The 10,578-nt window shown below is 41.8% G+C and overlaps 1 pseudogene; it reads left to right on the plus strand.

The window, feature by feature from the left end:
* Positions 1-6,684: 6,684 nt before the first annotated feature.
* Positions 6,685-9,525, plus strand: LOC105480607 (heat shock protein HSP 90-alpha pseudogene; annotated as a pseudogene).
* Positions 9,526-10,578: the final 1,053 nt, after the last annotated feature.

A 10,578-nucleotide genomic window follows, 5' to 3' on the forward strand; every position in this document is an offset into this window, starting at 1 on the left:
GCAGGTGCTCAGCTGCAAACTTCAGTCTGGAGCTGCTTTCTCTTGCCTCCAGGGAACAGCCAGGTCTCCCCCCTTTCCTGAGTACCAACTATCATATTCCCAAAGATGACTGAGTCTCTGCTGTATTCCATGTATCCCAACCCAGTCCTGCTGATCAGTTCCAATCCCAGACATTTCTCCCTGTTCCTGCATTCTGTTGGCTTCCTTCAGTCTTATCATATGGTTCTAGGTCCCCCTTATGTCATCTGTGCAGCAGACTATACCTCTTCTGTCCACTAACTTGCCCAATAAATCATTCTGCAGAGATTTCTGGCTCTTTGTCAGGTCAGAGGGTAGAAACTAACCACCCAGGTGTAGTGGCTCATGCCTATAATCCCAACACTTTGGGAGGCCGAGGCAGGTGGATCACCTGAGGTCAGGCATTAGAGACTAGCCTGGCCAACGTGGAGAAACCTCATCTCTACAAAAAATACAAAAAATTGGCCGGGCGTAGTGGCACATGCTTGTAATCCCAGCTACTTGGGAGGCTGAGGCAGAAGAATCGCTTGAACCCAGGAGGCAGAGGTTGCAGTGAGCCGAGATCGCGCCACTGTACTCCAGCCTGGGCAACAAGAGCGAAACTCAGAAAAGAAAAGGAGAGAAGAGGGGAGGGGAGGACGGGGAGGGGAGGGGAGGAGAGGGGAGGGGAGGGGAGGGGAGAGGAGGGGAGACTAACCAGAACTGATAGTTTTAAAACATAACCTGTACATTTCTTTGACTCTTTGTGATAAAGCTTTGATGTCATCAGGAACGATCCTCTCTCCCAAGACCGAAGTGACAACTGTTGGGTTTGAGACGTGTTAATTCTCTTAGGTGTTTTCAGACATATTGTCTTACTAGTAGATTCTTTTGCTTTACCTTTTCCATTATCTTGTACTGATCTCATTTTAGCACTCTCTTAATTTATTATGTTTCATGTTACTCTTTTTCTGGTTTTCCAAGTTGAATTCTCCATTAAAGTGGTCTCAGTCTTTCTACTGATTTTACTCAGAACAGCTTTAGCTGTATCCCATAGGTTTTAGAATAAGGTGATCTCCTCTTCATTACTTTGTAGACAATTCATAATTTGTTTTAATTCTCTCTGATATAAAAGCTATTTGGGGCCAGATGCAATGGCTTATGCCTATAATCCCTATACCTTGGGAGGCTGAGGGATTGGAACTGATCAGCAGGACTGGGTTGGGATACATGGAATACAGCAGAGACTCAGTCATCTTTGGGAATATGATAGTTGGTACTCAGGAAAGGGGGGAGACCTGGCTGTTCCCTGGAGGCAAGAGAAAGCAGCTCCAGACTGAAGTTTGCAGCTGAGCACCTGCCTAGGTGTTCCAGAGGCATATGACAGCGAGGGAGGGTTGTGTGAGCTCAGGAGTTCAAGACCTGCCTGGGCAACATAGCGAGACCCCATCTCTACAAAAAAATAAATAAATAAATTAGTCAGGCATGTATGGTATACACCTGTAGTGCCACTGTACAGGAGGCTGAGGTAAGATGATTGCTTGAGTCCAGGAGGTCAGTGCTACAGTCAGTTCTGATTGTTCTACTGCACTCCAGCCTGAGTGACAAAGCAAGACCCTGTCTCGAAAAAAATAAAAATAGAAATAAAGACTATTTGGGAGAATGTGTCTTCATATCCATGGATAAGGGATTTTTGTTATTGTTATCTTTTCACTGTTAATTTCTAGTTTCTTGGTTTATGATCAGAGAGCGTGGTGTATAAATTTAAACGTTTTTGGATTTATAAAACTTTCTTGGCCAGGCGCGGTGGCTCTTGCCTGTAATCCCAGCATTTTAGGAGGCCGAGGTGGATGGATCGTGAGATCAGGAGTTCGAGACCAGCCTGGCCAATATGGTGAAACCCCATCCCTATTAAAAATGCAAAAATTAGCTGGGCATGGTAGCGCGTGCCTGTAGCTCCAGCTGCTCAGGAGGCTGAGGCAGAAGAATCACTTGAACTCAGGAAGCGGAGGTTGCAGTGAGCCAAGATCGCACCACTGTACTCCAGCCTGGGAGACAGAGCAAGACTCTGTCTCAGGAAAAAAAAAAAAAAGCTTTCTCTCTGGCTGAATGCATGATTGGTTCTGTAACAAGCTTTGTTTCAGGACATTTAATAAGTATACATTTGAGTTTTTCAGTGTTCTGTCTTTAAAAAAAAAGTATATATTCTCTATATATGCATCTACTAAATAGAGCTTATTTATTACATTATTCGAATCCTCTATATAATAGCTTATTTTTGTCTACGTGGTCTGTTAAAGTTCCGTATCCACGTTCTCCGGGTACTTGTAGATTTCCTTTTATATGCTTGACAGCTATGTTATTTGATGCATAAAAGTGTATGGTTATTATATCTTCTTGAATTGTGCCTGATTTTATCCTCATATATTGCCACTGCTTGTTCTGTTCAATGTGTTTTGAGCATGATTTCCATTTGTAGGATAGTGTTGCAAATCTTGCTTTTGCCTAGTATATTTTTGCACATCTCTTTCATTAATTCTTGCTTCATTTTTGGAAGAGTAATATACATACGGGGTACAAATATCAAAAGGTACAATACGGTCTGGGCACAGTGTTTCATGCCTGTATAAAAATAAAAATAATAGACTAGCCTGGCCCATATGGTGAAACTCCATCTCTACTAAAAATACAAAAACTAGCAGGTGGCACACACCTGTAGTCCCAGCTACTTGGGAGGCTGAGGCAGGAGAATCACTTGAGCCCAGGAGGCAGAGGTTGCAGTGAGCCAAGATTGTGCCACTGCACTCCAGCCTGGGCAATAGAGGGAGACTCCATCTCAAAAATAAATAAATAAATAAACAAAATTTTTTTAAAAATTAAAATTAAAAAATAAATAAAATAAAATAAAAAGATAACAGCCCTTTCCCAAAACAAACCTCCTTCTTCCCTGGGGACTATACTGCTTTTGTAGGACTAACAAACTAGCCAAAAGATTAGAAATTATGGTTTAGGAGTCATGCAGGTGGAGGCTACAAAATTCTTACCTTCCCTAAACTGCTCCTAAGATCAGTGCTTAAGGTATTTTGCAGACCCTGCACTTAATGGATCAGCTGGCCAGCAAGATTGATAAACTGGCTCATCTGATCTTGTGGCCCTGACCCAGGAACTGACTCAGCACAAGAGGACAGCTTCGACATCCCATGATTTCATCTCTGATCTGACCAATCAGCACTCCCGGCTCACTGGCTTCCCCCAACCCACCAAGTTGTTTTTAAAAACTCTGATCCCCGAATGCTCAGGGAGGCTGATAAAATTCCAGTGTCCCACACAGCCGGCTCTGCATGAATTACTCTTTTTCTATTGCAATTTCCCTGTCTTGATAAATTGGCTCTGTCTAGGCAGCAGGCAAGGTGAACCCAGTGGCGATTACAGATCCTTGAATTTCACTAGGCTATGTCTAAATGTGCGTTTTCACTAATCTTCTCTGTGTCTCAGTGACCTTTTCCGATGTGAATATTTAAATCTTTCTTCTGCTTGGGGAACTTTTTCTAGGATATAAGTAACACTCTACTTACTCTCTTCCATCTGTTCTTTTTCTGTTCAGGCATTTCTGCTGTTCACAAGTTAGGTCCCATGGATCTGTTTTCTAAACTGTCTTTCTCTCTTCCAGCTTCCATTTTTCTGTGGCTTGGCTTTGAGTTGTGACCAATCTTTCAGACACCAATTCAGTTTTCAGGAGTGACCATTTCTATTCTCAGTTCATCTACTTAATGTTTTCATTAAAAATGTTTTTTAATTTCATAAAGTCTTTTTTTGTTTTTTATTTTTTGAAATGGAGTCTTGTTCTATTGCCCAGGCTGGAGTGCAGTGGCACAATCTTGGCTCACTGCAACCTACACCTCCTGGGTTCAAATGATTCTCCTGCCTCAGCCTCCCAAAGTAATAATAATCCCAGTGTAGCTGGGATTACAGGTGCACGCCACCGTACTGGCTAATTTTGTATTTTTAATAGAGATGGGGTTTCACCTTTTTGGCCAGGTTGGTCTTGAACTGCTGACCTCAGGTGACCCACTTGCCTCGGCTTCCCAAAGTGCTGGGATTACAGGCATGAGCCACTGCACCCAGCCTCATGAAGTATTTTAAGTGTTCTAATCACATGTCCTAGAAATTATCTTCCCTCCTTTCTTAATCCTACTTCAGAAGGAGTCCTTGTCCTCAATATTCATATTGGTCATTGACCTGGTTTATTTTATTTTATTTTATTTTATTTCATTTCATTTCATTTATAGAAATGCAGTCTTGCTCTGTCTCTCAGGCTAGAGTGCAGTATAATCACAGTTTTTTTTGTTTTGTTTTGTTTTTTTTGAGACGGAGTCTCGCTCTGTTGCCCAGGCTGGAGTGCAGTGGCCAGATCTCGGCTCACTGCAAGCTCCGCCTCCCGGATTCACGCCATTCTCCTGCCTCAGCCTCCCAAGTAGCTGGGACTACAGGCGCCCGCCACCTCGCCCGGCTAGGTTTTTGTATTTTTTAGTAGAGACGGGGTTTCACCGTGTCAGCCAGGATGGTCTCGATCTCCTGAGCTCGTGATCCGCCCGTCTCGGCCTCCCAAAGTGCTGGGATTACAGGCTTGAGCCACCGCGCCCGGCCTCACAGTTTTAATATGAGCCTTTAAATGTTATCTTTTTCAAAACATGGGTTTTTCATTTTTCATAAATTACAAGTTTATAGACACAGTGAGAGAAGGAATCTCTCAATTAAAAAATTAAGGTGCATAACTTTACACTAATCATGATAAAATGTTAAATAAACTTAAGTAGATTCTAATAATTTGAAATAGCTTCCCACAAGCATTGACAGCTTCAATGGTAAATTTTACCAAATACTTAAAGAAGAATTAATACCAATTCTACACAGTCTCTTTCAGAAATTAAAAGAAGAGGGAACATTTTGCAACTCATTCTATGAGGCCAGTATTATTATCCAGATACTAAAACCAGACAAAGATGTTATATTTAAAAAAAAAAAAAAACTACAGACCAATATCTCATATGAATATAGATGTAAAAATCCTCAACAAAATACTAGCAAACTGGCCGGGCACAGTGGCTCATGCCTGTAATCCCAACACTCTGGGAGACCAAGGCCCATGGATCACCTGAGGTCAGGAGTTCAAGACCAGCCTGGCCAACATGCAAAACCCCATCTCTATTAAAAATACAAAAATAAATAAATAAATAAATAACCAGGCATGGTGGCGTGCACCTGCAATCCCAGCTACTTGGGAGGCTGAGGCCGGAGAAACACTTGAACCCAGGAGGCAGACGTTGCAGTGAGCCAAGATCACACCACTGCACTCCAGCCTGGGCAACAGAGTGAGACTGCCTAAAAAATACATATATCTATACTAGCAAACTGAATCCAGTAACACACAAAAAGGATTATATGCAATGAACAAGTGGAACTCATCCCAAGAATACAAGGTTGGTATAATATCAGAAAATCAATTAATGTAATACACTATATTAAGAGAACAAAACCCACACGATCATTTTAATAGGTGCAGAAAAAGCATTTGACAAAATCCAAAACCTTTTATGATTAAAAAATAACACCCAACAAACTAAAAATAAAATAACTTCCTCAATCTGTTAAAGGGCATATATGAAAAATCTATAGCTAACATCATATCAAATGGCAAAAAATTGAATCTTTTTCCCCTAAAAGTGAGAACAAGACAAGAATATTTATTCTCTCCACCTTTATACAACATTGTACTTAACATTATTCAGGGCAGGCCAGGTGCGGTGGCTCATGCCTTCCAGCACTTTTGGAGGCCAAGGTGAGTGGATCACTTGAAGTCAGGAATTGGAGACCAGCCTGGCCAACATGGTGAAACCCCATCTCTACTAAAAATACAAAAATTAGCCAAGCATGGTGGTGGGCCCCTGTAATCCCAGCTATTCGGGAGGCTGAGGCAGGAGAATTGCTTTAACACAGGAGGTGGAGGTTGTGGTGAGCTGAGATCTCACCACTGCACTCCAGCCTGGGCGACAGAGCAAGACTCAGTCTAAAAAAAAAAAAAGAAAAAAAGGAAAAATAAATAAAAAGGCATCCAGACTGAAAAGAAGTAAAGCAATCTCTGTTTGCAGATGATATGATCTTAGAAATAGAAAATCCCAAGGAATTCACTAAAAATCTACTAGAACTAATAAATGAGTTCAGCAAGGTTACAGGTCACAAGATCAACATACCAAAAGTATTGTATTTATATATACTAGCAATAAACAAACTGAAAATAAAATTAAGAATCATTTTTTAAAAAAATAAGGCATTTAGGGATAAACTTCACAAAAGATGTGCAACACTTGTATACTGAAAACTAAAAAACATTGTTGAAAAAATTAAGGAAGATCTAAATAAATGGAAAAATAAGCTATAGCATGTTTAAGATTTGGAAAGCTTAAATCCTGTGAAGATGCCAGTACTCCCCAAATTGATCTACAGAGTCAATGCAATCTGTATCAAAATCTTGGCTGCCTTTTTTTCTTTCTTTCTTTTTTTTTTTTTTTTTGCAGAAATTGACAAGCTGATTCTAAAATTCATATAGAAATTCAAGAGGCCTGCATGCTTTAGCATCCTGGTGCTGCTATACTGCAGAGCCCGTGTGGTCCCTTAGCCAAGCTGCCTGAGGAAACCCAGACCCAACACCAACCCATGGAGGAAGAAGAGGTTGAGATGTTTGCCTTTCAAGCAGAAGCTGTCCAGTTGATGTCACTGATCATCAATACTTTCTACTTGAACAAAGAAATCTTTCTGGCCGGGCACGGTGGCTCAAGCCTGTAATCCCAGCACTTTGGGAGGCCGAGACGGACGGATCACGAGGTCAGGAGATCGAGACCATCCTGGCGAACACGGTGAAACCCCGTCTCTACTAAAAAATACAAAGAACTAGCCGGGCGAGGCGGCGGGCGCCTGTAGTCCCAGCTACTCGGGAGGCTGAGGCAGGAGAATGGCGTGAACCCGGGGGGCGGAGCTTGCAGTGAGCTGAGATCCGGCCACTGCACTCTAGCCCGGGCGACAGAGCCAGACTCAGTCTCAAAAAAAAAAAAAAAAAAAAAAAAAAAGAAATCTTTCTGAGAGAGCTCATTTCAGCTTTTTTTTTTTTTTTTTAGCTTTTTATTTTTATTTTGGACACAGCATCTCACTCTGTCACCCAGTCTGAAATGCAGTGGGGTGATCTCAGCTCACTGCAGCCTCCACCTCCCAGGCTCAAGTGATTCTCATACCTCAGCCCCTGACTAGCTGGGACCATAGGCATGTCCGTCATGCCTGTATAACTTTCTGTATTTTGGGTAGAGATGGGGTCTCACCATATTGCCCAGGGGGGTTTCACCATATTACCCAGGCTGCTATTGAACTCCTGATCTCAAGCGATCCACCCACCGTGGCCTCCCAAAGTGCTGGGATTACAGGAGTGAATCACAGTGCCTGGCTCAAGAGAGCTCATTTCAAATTCATCAGATGTTTTGGACAAAATCTGATATGAAAGCTTGATGGATCCCAGTAAATTAGACTCTGGGAAAGAGCTCCACATTAATCTTATACCAAACAAACAAGATCAAACCCTTACTATTAGGGTACTGAAATTGGAATGGCCAAGGCTGACTCGATCAATAACCTTGGTACTGTCGCCAATCTGAGACCAAAGCATTCGTGGAAGTTTTCCAGGCTGGTACAGAATCTCTATGATTGGCCAGTTCGGTGCTGGTTTTTATTTTGCTTATTTGGTTGCCGAGAAAGTAACTGTGATCACAAAACATAAACATGAGCAGCATGCGTGGGAGTCCTCCTCAGGGGGATCACTCACAGTCAGGACTGACACAGTGAACCTACGGGGCATGGAGCAAAGGGCACCCTGCACCTGAAAGAAGACCTAACTGAGTATTTGGAGGAAAGAAGAATGAAAGAGATTGTGAAGAAACATTCTCAGTTTATTGGCTATCCTATTACTCTTTCTGTGGAGAAGAAACGTGATAAAGAAGTCAGCGATGATGAGGCTGAAGAAAAGGAAGATAAGAGGAAGAAAAAGAAAAAGAGTCCAATGACAAACCTGAAATTGAAGATGTTGGTTCTGATGAAGAAGAAGAAGGAGAATGGCAAGAAGAAGAAGAAAAGTAAGGAAAAGTACATTAATCAAGAAAAGTACATTGATCAAGAACTCAACAAAACAAAGTCTACCTGGACCAGAAATCCTGACACTATGATTAATGAGGAGTATGGAGAGTTCCATCAGAGCTTGACCAATGACTGGGAGGATCATCTGGCGATGAAGCACTTTTCAGTTGAAGGACAGCTGGAATTTGGAAGAGTTCTTTTTGTTTCAAGACGTGTCCTTTTGACCTATTTGAAAACAGAAAGAAAAAGAACAACATTCGGTTGTATGTATACAGAGTTTTCATCAAGGGTAACTGTGAGGAGCTAATCCCTGAATATCCGAACTTCGTTAGAGGGGTGATGAACTCAGAGGATCTCGCTCTAAATGTTTTTTCTGAGATGTTGCAACAAAGCAACATTTTGAAAGTTATTAGGAAGAATTTGGTCAAAACATACTTAGAACTCTTTGCTGAACTGGCAGAGGATAAAAAGAACTACAAAAAGTTCTACGAGAAGTTCTCTAAAAACATAAAGCTTGGAATATATAGACTCTTAAAATCAGAAGAAGCTTTCAGCACTGTGGAGATACTGCACATGTGCCTCTGATGATGAGATAGTTTATCTCATTGCGTTTTCCAGAATGAAGGCAAACCAGAAACATATCTACTACATCACAGGTGAGACCAAGGACCAGGTAGCCAATTCAGCCTTTGTGGAATCTCTTCAGAAGCGGCTTAGAAGTGATCTATATAATCGAGTCCATTGATGAGTACTGTGTCCAGCTGCTGAAGGAATTTGAGAGTAAGACTGTGGTGTCAGTTGCCAAAGAGGGTTTGGAACTTCCAGAAGATGAAGAAGAAAAAAAGAAACAGGAAGAGAAATAAACAGTTTGAGAACCTCTGCAAAATCATGAAAGACATGTTGGAGAAAAAAGTCAAAAAGGTGGTTGTGTCAAACTGGTGACATCCCCATGCTGTATTGTCACAAGCACATTTGGCTGGACAGCGAACATTGAAAGAATCATGATCATGAAAGCTCAAGCTCTAGGAGACAACTCAACAGTGGGCTACATGGCAGCAAAGAAACACCTGAAGATAAACCCTGACCATTCACGATTGAGACCTTAAGGCAAAAGGCAGAGGCCGATAAGAATGACAAGTCGGTGAAGGATCTGGTCATCTTGCTTTACAAAACTGCACTCCCATCTCCTGACTTCAGTCTGGAAGATCCTCAGACACATACAAGATCTATAGGATGATCAAACTTGGTCTGGGTATTAATGAAGATGATCCTACTGCTATAACTGAAGAAATGCCGCCCCTCAGAAGAGGTGATGACACATCATGCATGGAAGAAGTAGGCAGCTCTGGCTGAGGAATGACTTGTACACATGTTCAATACTCTATCTTCATTGTCTCCGATAATATATTTTCAAGGATTATTTTAGTTATTTTTGTTAACATTTAAAAAGTCTGTATAGTGGCCAGGCACGGTGGCTCACACCTGTAATACCAGCACTTTGGGAGGCTGAGGTGGGCAAATCACCTGAGGTCAGGAGTTCAAGACCAGCCTGGCCAACATGGCAAAACCCAATCTTTACTAAAAATACAAAATATTAGCCGGGTGTGGTGGTGTGCACATGTAATCCCAACTACTCAGGAGGCTGAGGCAGGAAAATCATGTGAACCCAGGAGGTGGAGGTTGCTGTGAGCTGAGATCACTCCATTGCATTCCAGTCCGGGAGAAAGTGCGAGACTCTGTCTTAAAAAAACAAAAAATCTATATGGCATGATAATAACTACTTCAGGGGAAAGGTAAGATTTCTTTCTACTTCTAAGTGATTTTGTGATACTTTGGGCACTAAAACAGAGCTAGCAATGCTTTTCTAGTTTCACATTGGCTTATTTTAACAGATTGGGGTAATGTGTGTTGTAAGATGTATGTAGGCTGGGTGCGGTGGCTCATGCCTGTAATCCCAGTACTTTGGGAGGCCAAGGCGGGTGAATCACCTGAGGTCAGGAGTTTGAGACCAGCCTGGCCAACATGGCAAAACCTCGTCTCTACTAAAAATACAAAAATTAGCTGGGTGTGATGGCAGGTGCCTATAATCCCAGTTATTTGGGAGGCTGAAGCAGGAGAATCATTTGAACCTGGGAGGTGGAGGTTGCAGTGACCCAAGATCATGCCACTGTACTCTAGCCTGAGGGACACAGCGAGACTCCATCTCAAAAAAAATAAAATAAAATAAAAAAATAAAAAGATGTATGTAATCTAACATTAACTTTGTGATCTAAAGTATTTAGCTATCAAGCCAAATTCCTTAGTAGGCCAAATCTTCTGTCATTGAAGTGTTCTGAGAAATTCCTTGGTGTTTAGAGGAAAAGTATTTGTTACATCTTCTAAGATCTACTTTTTAAACTTTTCATT

Source organism: Macaca nemestrina, chromosome 2 (genome assembly GCF_043159975.1).
Source record: "Macaca nemestrina isolate mMacNem1 chromosome 2, mMacNem.hap1, whole genome shotgun sequence".
NCBI lineage: Eukaryota > Metazoa > Chordata > Mammalia > Primates > Cercopithecidae > Macaca > Macaca nemestrina.